At 42.4% G+C, this 9792-nt stretch overlaps 1 long non-coding RNA gene across 2 annotated transcripts; it reads right to left on the bottom strand.

Annotated features, from left to right (window-relative positions):
- Positions 1-8377: 8377 nt before the first annotated feature.
- On the bottom strand, positions 8378-9448 carry LOC120732527. 2 transcript variants are annotated; one of them, XR_005695596.1, is made up of 2 exons: positions 8829-9448; positions 8378-8468 (listed from the first exon to the last, which is right to left on the bottom strand). It is a non-coding gene; the product is annotated as an uncharacterized LOC120732527 (long non-coding RNA). The 2 variants fall into 2 exon arrangements; XR_005695597.1 differs by having other exon boundaries at positions 8378-8471.
- Between the last annotated feature and the right edge of the window lie 344 nt (positions 9449-9792).

Here is a 9792-nt window from a genome sequence, read left to right on the forward strand (position 1 = left end):
CCTGGTGTGAATATGTATGAATGGATGTGTGTAAATGGACGGTGACTGGACGGACGAGGTGAACGAAGGTTGGACCAACTGGACACTGAGGTAAACACTGGACTAAGGTGAAGCACATGACTGATGACTGTTCTGTTTTAAGTTTTCTTTCTTATAACACAGATTGGATCATAAGTGAGGAAAACTCAGTATGAAATGTGAAGTTCGGGTTAACACACAGGTTTTGTTTACCTGAGAGGAGGATTGCTGAGGTGTGAAATGATATGACTAACCCTTTTCTTTAATTTTCTAAGCTCAGGTGAAGCATTTTGAGTTTGTGACACATCTTATGTTCTTATGTGTCACAAAAGGGGGGATTTAAGGTTTAATTTGAAATGAGTTTTAGGATCATTTTATGACTTTTGGGGTGTTTGATGATTTAGATATGGTAAAACTGAGCCAGAAATTGTTATTTTCATGTTTAAGTTGAAGGATTAAAATGAACTGAATCCTGTTTAGAAGAAACTCTTTACACACATAAAGAGCCTTGAGATTAAGTAAAGTTAATATAAAGGATAGAGCCCAGAACATGATATCTTGAACCAACTTTGAATAATTAAGGGAACATTAGATGAACACAGTAGATTAGTGAGGTGTAGCAGAGAGAGGCTTTTTGTTTTCTATCCTTTACAGGAGAACATTCCAGTACCACAGCGACCACAGGGGTGGCGAGAATCTCCAGTGTCAGAAAACAGGTCACATCTGGAGTACACGCTGTGGACAGGGCGACCCCGGAGGCAAAGGTGGTGTGGCTGAAGGTGCTCAAACGAAAGTGGAAGGAACCACGTTGGACGGGTCCTTACGAGGTCATTTCCAGAACGACTACAGCAGTTCAACTGGAAGAGAAAGGCGACACCTGGTACCACTGGTCGCAGTGTGCACCCGCACACAAGAGCTTGGTAGAGGAAAACTCGTCTTCAAAGAACACAGGTGTCGACAAACAGAGGCAGAATAAACCCTCTCACCTGTGCAACGGGCCGACCAGTAGTCCACCTGGAAGGCCGAAGAAAGAAGAAGAGCATCGCAGAAGGTCGCCGCGCCACCAAAAGGAGCGGTAACAAATTGAAAGAACTAGAAGGAGTGAAGGTGTAGGAAGTAGATTTAGGGCAGCTCACAGCCCAGCGTAAACGCAAGGTGCTGTCTCACAGCTTGATTTATTTGTTTGATTTTTTGATGACAAAATAATTAGGAAACATTGAAGCATACAACCCGTTGAGGGGAGAGATGGGGTTCGGCAATTGAAAGGTATTGTTTTGTTGAGCAAAATCTCTTTGGTTATATTTTAGCTTTTAACATGAAACACGCCTCTCTGGAGCTTTTCTCCTTAGGGTACCCGGGGAAAAAACCCTTATCCATAGAGACTATGTCAGCTCCCAAACAGATAAGAACAAACTAAAAGCTAGAAATAAACAACTTAAACATAAACAATCACGAAGATCAAACAATACAGAATCCACATCTGAACCAAAGATTAAAACAGTGAAATGTGGATTATTAAATATTAGGTCTCTATGTTGCAGGGCGCATTTTGTGAATCAGTCGGACGCGGAGGCCAGCACAGCACTTCCTGAGACAATAGTTGCTAAAACGGGATCGGTGAAAAGACTAAAGCACGAGGTGTCAGGTAAAGGTGATGAGTGTCTCAGCACATACAATGGCATAGAATTAAATTTTGTTAAAGGGTCCACCAGCTCATTCACGTTTGATTTGTGTGACGTCATTAAGTGTGCAGGAGCTAGTAGCAGCTGGAGAGCATATGATGTGTGGGTCTGTAATCACCCTATGATATGCTCCAGTTATGCTTATTGCAAAGCCCCTCCTGGGGCAAACACATCCATACATACACAGCAGGTCAGTGGTGCTCCTGGGAAAATGAGGTAGGTTGGACAGGAGTAGGATGGCAGCCAAATGTGCAGGAAGGCCTGCAAGGAATAGTAATTCAAAGGGTTTATTCTGTTTCTCATAACCTGTCACCATCTTCTTAGGTCCATGGAACATTAAGTGTACACTTAGTTTACCCCAAAGCCTGAGTCACACTTAAAAACTCAATGACAAATCTAACTGATAAACTAATAATCTTGGCACCAAACACGATAGGGCAAGCGGAGAATGCCAATTCATTTATGCCAAAACAAGATAACTATACATGTTTCAGGTTTTCTACAGATAATGTAAAGTACCACGTGGGAGAAATCGACCCTACTTGGTGTGCCGTCACACCCACGGGAAGAACCACGAATAATGTGAGTGACCCGAGCACATTAATTGGAACATGGGCAAGAAGTGGGTTGTATTATTATTGTGGGCAAAGCACCCTTTTGGTTCGTGTCCCAAGGGGAAGCGTAGGGACATGTGCGATGGTGCCACTGGGAGCTCCACTCATACTGATTGGAAATCAGGTAAAGACTATTCAGCAACACAACACACGTACCTTAGCAGCCAGACATAAGAGACATGTTTTGGTAAAAAGAGGGACCCAGGGTATACATGCATATGACCCCCGGCTAAACTCTCCGACTAGGATAGACTCCATAGGAGTGCCCAGGGTAGTTCCAAACGAGTATAAGCTGGCAGACCCAGTAGCTTCAGGGTTTGAAAGTATATTCCTTTGGATAACGCCTAATAAGAATGATGACCACATTAAGTACGTTCATTACAACTTGCTGAGACTCTCTAGCCTTACCAGGGACACCATGGAACAACAATACTGCCCCAGATGGCTCAGTAACCCGAGCTCTGGAGGGCCTGAAAATTTGTCTAAAACCATGCATGAGCACTCAGGTATTGAAAACCCGCTGGCATCGTGGATGAGATCCATGTTTGGACAATGGAAAGGTGTGGCTATATCAGTGATGTGCTCATTGGCTGTATTTTTGGGAATATTGGTCATCGCTGGTTGTTGTATCATTCCTTGTGTCAGAGGATTGTTGGTAAAGATAGTGGCGAGGGTTGTGAACCCTGGCTGGGTTGAGGGCATCTACCAGATGAACCTGGAACCCATAGAGTGGGGCAGGGAGTGATACAACATGAAATATGGTGACATTCCTGTTGAAATGTCAAAAGAGGGAATGTTGGGATTCAGAGATTCTTTTATTGCTACCATATAATCTGCCTTATGAAGAATGTATTAATAACATGTTTCACAGTATCATTTATCAGTAATATTTCCTACAGGGTTTATATTGCATTGAATATGTCTGTCATCACATTGACCTTTCTATTTTTATAGGTTGAGTTCATTCTATACACAATGCATAAATGTGCTTGGTTAGAGTTGATGTTCCATTCTAGAAGGTTTTAAGCTTCACTGGTGAGAGTGTCCAGATGATACATGCTGAGGGGAGATGAGAACATAGCAGGTTAATTGCATGCATGCTTACAATACACATATTAATCTAGTAGCAGGTTTGAGCGAAGGCCTAAGCGTCTTCGGCTTCAGTTTGAGACTGGCTGCTAAAGTACTTTATTTAGTGATTAATGACGAGGGTCCAATTATTAGCTCTCAGAGATGCTAAGACCTGAAGTTATTACCTTAAAAGGCAAGTAATGTAGAAAGGAGAAGTTATATGTCGGTGTAAGGTTATATGTACGTGATGTACCCTTGTCTGCACGAGTTGAACTTTTGCCCGTCTATCACCATGTATTTTTGAACTGCATTGACGTAGGTGTGATATTTTATCCTATAAAACCAGAACCCAATGTATTCTTGTCAGAGCAACGCATTCCGTATGCTGATGGTTGGTTGTTCTCCTGTGACAATAAAACTCATCGTTTGATTGCACTTTTCCGGAGCCTCCGTAGTTTGTTGTCTGGTCTAAAGTTGATCGATCTCGTAACATAGGCAAAGTTCTTCGTGTTACTCATGCATGAGGGAGAGAACCACGACAAGCGCCGTTCCTTCGCTTGACCCCAGTCGCTGTTGTCCACTCCCCCATAACATTGTTCTTTTATTGAGCTCACATGAATATACATAGGTTCATTAACATAAGACGTCTACATACACACAAAGAGTACCTTGCCTGTGCATTGTGTAAGTGTGTGTGTGTGTGTGTGTGTGTGTGTGTGGGGGGGGGGGGGGGGGGGGTCAAGATGTGACCCTGTGAAGACTCCCCAAAGCTGGTGCCAGGAGTCTAGCGGTCCATCTAAACAAAAGGCTCCTACACTCAAACAGATATACGTGTGTTTGCTATACCATATATCAGCAAGAGAAGATACGACCTTTCCTAGGAGGTGTGTGCTCTATGCCAGAACACTCTGGAGAGGAGTGAAAGCACCCCCTCTTCATGCTACACAGAGTTGTTACAGACCTCCTAGGATGAGACATTCTTTCAATCTACAAATGATTATATACTTCTAAGCATATATGAGTAAATATTTCTAAGCATAAATGACAATGAACAATACAAATCTAACATTGGTAATCAGTAAGACCTAAATGTATAAAAGTTCATTACTGAAGGAAAAAATGTCCATCCCGGTTTTCCCTCCAAGGCACGAGCACCGATAAGCAGAGTTCTGTCCTTTCCTTCTAAGATTCCTAATTATTTAAAGTAACACTCAGGTATGCCATTCAGCGTGTTAGTACGAGCTCGGGAGCAGCTTGGGAGAACAAGAAAACAGAGACTGCTTTAGGTTGCCTTCCCAATCGACTCAAAGGTTTATTTGATACACAACAGTTTATATAGAGAGAAAAAGGTTCGTGTGTCAGTTTTCCCAGTTCAAACCGGTACAGACCAAATAAGGAAACGTCTTCCTGCCTTGTGAGCAGAGAAGTATCCTTTGTGTAGTTTATCAGTTCAGCTACAAATTATGATCATCCCAGCAAAATACACAGTTCTTTCATTAGTGAATTCTGAAACAAACCACCTGGCCTTTAACGAGCCTTTTCTAAAGAATAAGGAAGGGAGGATGGGAGTAAGGAAGTGGTCTCGTCTCTGTGGTGTTTTCGACCTTGGGGTACCAGCCTGTGAGTCTTACACATTAATTCTTGGGTCACAGAGAAAGAGGAAAAACAACTAGTAAATGGGCCTTATTGAGTAACAGTTTTCCTGTATAATATCACTATAAAACAATATCCTGTAAATGCTATCATGGTATCAAAATATCACAACAGTTCCCCCCTTTTATCATGAAATGATAACATAGTATAAAGACAGAATGTAATAACATAATATAAAGACAAATCATAAATGTGAAACAAGAACTGTTGTGTGTTAATCAGTGATTGTGTGTGTATGTGGATTGAATTGGATCCTGGCGCTGGCCCGCCGGAGATGTCATCTACCCGTGTGTTTATTTGCTCTGGTTCCGGGCGTTGGCCCGCCGGAGATGTCATCTGCTTGATCCGACGCCTGAGATGGTCTGGTTGGGCTGGTCTTAACCCTGCTGGCATGAATCCACTGAGGTTGTCCGTCTGTAAGGATGCTGGTTCTTCGTCACTGCCAGTACAGTCTGGGGCTGGAACACGCGCGGCCTCCCAGAGTGTCCTTGGTTTTAGCGACTTCACCAACACGCATCTCCTTGTCTCCACTGGTGGAACTGTGGAGGGGAAAGGCTGAGAGAGACAAACTTTCTGATAGTTATTATTCAGTTTTTCTACCAGATTGTGAACATCAGTGGACAATGCAATATACATCACCTTCTACTAGCGGTGCCCCTCTGGAAGCTGACCATGGTGTTGGAAATAGTCTTATTTCAAATGGAGATAATTTGGTTACTGCAGATGGAGTCATTCTAATCTCACAGAGGACTTGAGGAAGTAATTTGATCCAGGTCATTAAAGTTTTAGCACACTTTTGAATTACTTCTGATGTGAATGAAGGTCCTCTATCACTGTTAATCTGGTGAGGTATTCCAAATCTGGGTATTATTTCATTGCTCAACTTTTGACAGACTACTTCTGCAGTTTCTTTTGAGGTTGGATAAGCTTCTACTCATTTACTAAATTGATCCTGGTAATAGTGGATCAACTTAGTAAGTACTTGATGCTTCCTTGCGCTGGCATGTGTGTAAAATCAATTTGTAATGTATGAAATGGAAAATCTGGTTGTGGTAAATGCTGATGTTTCGCTTTTGGTCTCCCTATATTAGTTCGTGCACATGTTAGACAGGTTGCTAATATGCTTTTTACTGCATGTGATGTTTTCTCAATTACAAATCTTGATTTTATTGTCCCTATTACCCCTCCTTGTCCGACATGACCCACACAGTGAAAATGTCGGGCAAGGACTGGCATCAGGGAATATGGGAGGGCAATCAAACCCTTAAGATTTTTGTATAAGCCATCTCTGTCATCTAAGGTACAGTCATTATTCTCCCAATAGGTGTAATCACATGCAGAGGCCTGCTCTTGTATGAATTTTAAATCAACATTTGTTTCTAAATAGTCTGGGAGTGTAACAAGTGGCAGCTGTAGGGGCACAGATAATACTTCCTGCGGAGGTGGGAGCTGTGATGCAGCTGCAGCCTTGGCTGTCACGTCTGCTAAGGCATTACCTGTTGCTTCGTCTGTGTCAGCTGTACTGTGTCCTTTCGTTTTTACAACTGCAACGGCCGATGGTAGCTGTATAGCCTGAAAAAGTCTTTGCACAAAATCAGAATTTAGCAATTGATTTTCCGTCAGCAGATCTAAATCCTCTCTGTCTCCACAATGTGCCAAAGTCATGTGCGATGCCAAACGCATAGCGGTTGTCTGTGTAAATTGTCACACGCTTATCCAAATGGAGCTCACAGGCGCGTATTAAAGCCATGAGCTCTGCTTTTTGTGCTGAGTGAAATGGTAATGAGTGAGCCTCTAGTATGATGTCAGGCACTGTTACCACTGAATAGCCACAAAGAAATGAGTTGTCATTCGGCCTTGAACAGGACCCGTCCACATAAACCGTGGCTGAGTCTGGGATAGGTGTTTGCTCTAAATCTGGACGTGATTCCTTTGGATTCCTTTATACGTGTCATGCAGTCATGATCGTCAAGCCTGTCTGAGCCATCCCGTCGGTCAGAAGAACACAGCATAGGATCAATAAATGTGCTGGTGAATCAGGTGTGCTGCTCGCTTTTATAGTGAGATTTGCATATGTTGTGTAGTTATGTTTGCTACAATGGTCGTGACCTGGTGATTGGTGTGTAGAATAGTGTCATGTGAGAGTGTAAGCTTCTCGCAGTCCCTTATCATGATAGAGCAAGCTGCTACTGCTCTCAGGCAGGCCGGCATTCCCTGAACAATCACAGGCATTGAAAGAGGCAGTCATTTCTGTGGACCACAGTATTCGAGGAGGCTTGTCTTTTTTACAACAGTCACGCAGAATGTGGTCATGAAAAGAACAGTCTGGTATCCACTGTATGCAATAGTTCACCATGCCTAGGAAGGACAACATTTCCTTCTGTGTAGTGAGCCGAGGGACGGGGGTCACAGCTTTGACCCTGTCTGCAGTCATGGAACGTTTTCCGTGAGACAGTGTGAATCCCAAATATTGAACAGAAGTCTGACAGTACTGCATTTTCTTTGCTGATGCTTTGTGGCCAGTCTGTTGGAGGTGCTGGAGAAGCATGTGTGTAGCAGTTTTGCATCACAGAGGAGGAGGTCATCCAGTACAGCCCTGGAGGAGTGAAGCTGTCCAGGGTAGCACGGACCACCATTGAGAAAGCAGCAGAGCTGTCTATCATGCCTTGGGGCAAACGAGTCCAAGTGTACTGCTTATTTCTATGTGTGAATGCAAATAACGGCTGTGTGTCTTCATGCACAGGTACTGAGGAAAAGGCGGAGCATAAATCCACCACAGTAAAATGTGTATGCAATGCATGTCAATATGTTGTGAACATCTGAAACGACAGGTGGCAGAGGAATGTTGACTGCATTAATTTGCCTTAAGTCTTGTATGAAACGCCATACGCCAGGTTTGTTAGGCTTTGGCACAGGATTGACAGGAGTGTGGGCTTTATTACTCCTGTAGTCAATAAATCTCCTATCATGACATCTAGGGCTGCGGCTTTTTCGGCAGAAATGGGACATTGCTTGACATATACTGGCTTGTTGTGTTTTAATAGGTGTGTGTGATAAAGTGTACAGTCAATAAATCCTATATCATTCTCATTTTTTGACCATAATGTCATATTCTGGTATTCAGCTGGCAACGTAACTGCAGAAATAGTACAGTAGGTAGGTTAGATCTATGTGTCGTCGACATGGTGTAGTTATGTCATAACCTATGTCTGAGTTATGTGACAAAATCACTGTTTGACCTTCACTTGTGTGAGCAGTTATCATGTTGTTGAACAGTGTGAGAGAAACAAAAGTGTGGCTCCCAGTCATGGGATTACCTGGTAGTGGCGTCTGTACACGTTTTTTGGCACAGTGTGTGACATAGAGTACCGGACAAAAAGGATGTTGAGTTCATTCTCTGCTGAGGGTCCAGCTGACACAGAGGATGTTCCTTCTCCATCATGTCGATACATAGGGCAGAGAAAACATAAGCTGTTATCAGTGTCAGCAAACATTTCACCCTTTATGTTAAATTAAATACACAAATTCATTTTTGCTCTGGGTGTCTGCGGCTGCTGGAAAACTGAGCTAAATTTGCACCTCTAGCTTGTGGTTGCCAGTTACCTTGACTGGAAGAGCTCCGCTACTTTTATCTCTCCGTCCTCTGAAACTTCCTCGCTGTGCTGGAGCGGATGATCCTGCATACATTAGTTTCTCACTTTCCTCTGAGCCTTCTACATCAAAATTCAACTTTATCTTAACACTTTTAGCTTTCGTGGTAGTATCTGCACTGGCCTTCAGTTTTACTGACCTGTTTTCTGGCGATAATCGTTCGGGATAAGGCTCCGGAAATAAATTAGAATGCATTGAACTTACAGTTCTTAAGTTGTAAACAAAGTCAGTCACGTAAGTACTTCCGCATGTTCTGGATACGTAATCATGGAAGTCTTCACCGATTCGCGGACGTAGGTTACACGTAACCGGAAATGGGAGTTGTACTGAGCCGTTATTTGAGACTTTATTTTGTATTTTATTAATTTTTGGTTTTACAGGTACTTTAGATTTTTTATCGGACCTGTCTGTGGTCTTTGAATAATTCTGACCCATGTTCAGTGATTTCCAGAGGGGTTTACACGCTAGGAGGATTTATGTTAGTATTTTGCTGCGGCACAGCTGAGGTTACTTTAAATTTATTGCTAGCAATTTTTGTTTGGGTGAGCAACTCTCACTTAACGAGCAACTTCTCGCTTAACGAGCAACTTCTCGCAAAACAACAGGCAACTTTCTGTGTCTTTCTGCTTTTAATTTACTGCTTTTAACCCTTGTATGGTAATCAGGTCTGTGAGACCCGTGTTTTTTTTTTTGTTTTGTTTTGTTTTTTCAAAAGAAAAATTAAACAATTAATTATTTTTTTTTACGTATAAATGTGTTGTGTCTTTCCACTCACTCCACTTGATTATAACTGATTTATTTATAACATTTTATATAAAAGAAGCACATTAATTCATAGTAATTTAACATAAAATTGTTTGATAGTGTTAATTTGGAAAGCCACAACTCTAGCGGGTCCACCAACACCACACAAGGGTTAATTTACTTTATTCGGGTGTTGTATTGCTTATAATGTTTGCACTCCGTGCTTACTGTCCCTTGTGGTCCACCGTAGTGGCAACGGGGAGTGTTTGTTTTCACGAAAGTGGGTGTGTTTTATGTTGAACTGAACGAGCGGCAATAAAGATAATGGTGGCTCACGAAGCAGATTACGAACACGTTAT

This window comes from Simochromis diagramma, unplaced genomic scaffold (assembly GCF_900408965.1).
Source record: "Simochromis diagramma unplaced genomic scaffold, fSimDia1.1 OVJJ01000361.1, whole genome shotgun sequence".
NCBI lineage: Eukaryota > Metazoa > Chordata > Actinopteri > Cichliformes > Cichlidae > Simochromis > Simochromis diagramma.